This window comes from Ochotona princeps, chromosome 26, assembly GCF_030435755.1.
Source record: "Ochotona princeps isolate mOchPri1 chromosome 26, mOchPri1.hap1, whole genome shotgun sequence".
Classification (NCBI taxonomy): Eukaryota; Metazoa; Chordata; class Mammalia; order Lagomorpha; family Ochotonidae; genus Ochotona; species Ochotona princeps.
This window is the reverse complement of record NC_080857.1, coordinates 6,932,964-6,936,107: the sequence shown is the minus strand read 5'-3', so window position 1 is coordinate 6,936,107 and position 3,144 is coordinate 6,932,964.

The window sequence follows — 3,144 nt, the reverse complement described above, 5'->3', positions numbered from 1 at the left end:
AACCTCCCGAAAGGCATTATTCTAATCCTCAAAGTGAACTCATGGCATTCATTAGGGTGTACAATCACACAGCCACCTCAAATGGCAGCCTTGACCTGGGTGCTGGGGACAACAGGGAGCCCAGATGGACATGGCCTGTGCTTTCGTGAATTGGAGGCAGGCATGCAGGACTTAAACCAGTGCATATACATTGTGTTCTCGAAGTGCCTCATCGCCATGATGAACCAAAATATTCAGGGCAAGGCTTGAGGGTCAGGAACAGTTTCATCCACAGTGAGGACAATGGGAGACCTTCGTTACTTTGTATTTATTTATTACAGCAAACTGAAACCTCCAGTCAGGCTGACTGGCAAAAACCAGGTTACTTTGTAACTGGAACTGGCTTTTTTTAAGGTCAGCATTTGGAATGTACACTTCAGCATGATTTATCTGTTTGGACAGACATTTTGCTGGTCACAAGCTCAGCAGTTTCCTTTTTGTCATCAGGACATGGAAAGGAAAAGAAAAATATACTTGGTCTGGTTACAATTGTACAAATAATAATACTGCATTATACTAATGGTACAAATCATGCAACAATAAGACAGAAGGTTTGTTTTTTTTTTTTAAGATTTGATACACAGAGAGAAGGAGAGACAGACAGAAAGATCTTCCATCTGCTGGCTCACTCTTCAAGTGGCTGCAATGGCCAGACCTGAGCCAATCCAAAGCCAGGAGTTTCCTCCAGGTCTCTCACACAGGGGCAGGTTCCAAGGACTTTGGTCATCCTCTCCTGCTTTCCCAGGTCACAAGCAGGGAGCTAGATGGGAAGCGGAGCAGCCAGGACATGAACCAGTGCCCATATGGGATTCCATTGTTTGCAAGGTGAGGATTTAGCCATTGAGCCATCCTGCTGGGCCTGTCATCTACTTTTTATTGGTTGTGGGTCATCTGTGGTGACAGGTTTCTTGGGGTATGTGCAGCTGGGGTCAGGACTCAATCGATCCTTGTCCTGGAGTAGTTCAACGAGAACTAGAACTGACCTCATCCATCTTGGGGAGCCCTCTGACAGGCAATGGCACGTGAGATCCCTCAGGGTCAGCTGGGGTTAGTGTTCTAGGAACCAGCAATATTCATTTTGCTTGTTACACCAGCGATTACACATGCACATACTTAGAAGGGAACTTTGAAAAGTTCTTGGGAAAACAGAAGTAAAGGAAAAGTGGATTTTAGTGCAAAAAAGTTTGCACTTTATGCATAATAAGCATTTTACCAAAACCTTGCTCTCATATTGCTAAAGTGCCCTCTGCTGGTAGCAGCTAAAAGTGCACAGGTGCTCACGTTTTCTTACAGCCAGGCAAGCAGGTGGAACCAGAGAACCAACGGGTTAGGTGGGGTTACAGGGTCCCTCTGGGAAGTGTGCAGGGGGTGGGAAGGTAGCAAACGCTAGGGGTGGAGGGATGCAAGAAACCAGACAATCGGTGCTGTGAAGACATGGACGTCCATTTCACCTCCTAGGTGCTGAAAGTGAACAGGGCCTATGAGATGGCTCAATGACCAAATCCTCACCTTGCAAGCACCGGGATCCCATATAGGTGCTGGCTCATGTTCCAGCTGCTCCACTTCCCATCCAGTTCCCTGCTTGTGATATGGGAAAAAGACGAGACTATCCCAAAACCTTGCAACCCTGCATCCGCGTGGGAGACCTGGAAGAAGCTCGCGGCTCCTGGCTTCGCGAAGCTAGGACTCGGCCCAAGCCGTCCGGTATCAGATGCTAAGGGGCCTAGTGGTGTCTTCACTGACAAATGATGCTCCCCCTGTTGCAATGATTTTGGGATGGCAAACATGTATGCGTTAATTCACATCACTTGTTTTGGGGGCCTTCCCATTACCATTTATTTTGATGTGGAAGATTCAACTCTGCCTCAACATCTTTGCTCTTCATCCCATGGGATGACTAAAAAACATTGTCACCGGGGTCAACCCTAGGTTTGAATCTCCCACGCTCTACCTACTCTGTGGACACGGATAAGTAACTAACCCTCACTGAAACTTAGTGTCTTTATCGGTGAATCGGGGAGTGTATTGGTTAGACTTCGCTAGCTACGACTGTGGAAGAAGCAGTCCTGCATCCCAGCAGCTCCTTACAGGAAAGGTTATCTCTCATTCCCGTGACATGTGAGCTGTGGGCTGCTTCACACGCCTGCAGCCAGGCTGGTCCAGGATCTAGGCAGACTCATCAACCCGGGCCCTCGTCCCGAGTGTGACAAGAACAAGACAGCTGGCAGGAACACACAGTGGCTCTGCCTGCCTCTGCCCACATTCTGTTGGCCCAAAGCAGGTCAGAGACCAAGCCTAACATCACCGCAGCTGGAAAGGCCAGCCCAGCCACAGGAGCACGGCAGCCCAGTGGCAGCAGGCAACGGGTATAACCCTTACCTGGAAGAACAGGAGTTGGAGAGCCGAGGCCAGCAATGCCATCTATCACGGGATAATTACTGCACCTTCCTTACATTTAATGCACACTCAATGATTGCTTGTTCCCCTCCTGAAGGCTTAGCAGATGTTAGATGTCATTATTATCCCGTCTTGGTGCTACTCAAAGTTCTCTATACTGGTCTGGGCTAATCTGAGAGAAGAAACTGAAATCACACCCAATATTTAATTTGAAGGTAATCAACACTGAGGGCTTTGGGGGTAGGGCAGATTCCTTAGACAAGTTAGGATCCTCTTGGACTCCCAATGTCTTCAACGTAAAGATGACGTACGGACAGACGCAGGCTGTAACGTCCACCGGACCCACCGGGGACTTGGACACCCAGCCTCAGTCAATCACGTGGCCAGCAGCGAGGCTCCGCCCCCAGGGGCGTGGTCTCCAGTGTTGTGCCTGCCGCGTGCAGACCGTCGTCCTGGAGAGGCGAACACGTCACACGCACGCAGGCCCCGCCCCTCGCCGCTTTCGCCGCCGGCGGAAGAGGGGCGTGGCCAGGGGTAAGGCCCCCGCGGCCGCCGGCGCCGCCGCCTGACTCACCTGCAGGTGGCCGCTGTCAGCTCCCGCCGATCAGGCAGCTCGAGGGCCACTCTGTTTTGGGGTCCTCGCCGCCCTTCCACGTCTCCCGGAAGAGACAGCTCCGGGCGGTTTACTAAGGGTTGTCCCTCTGCGGC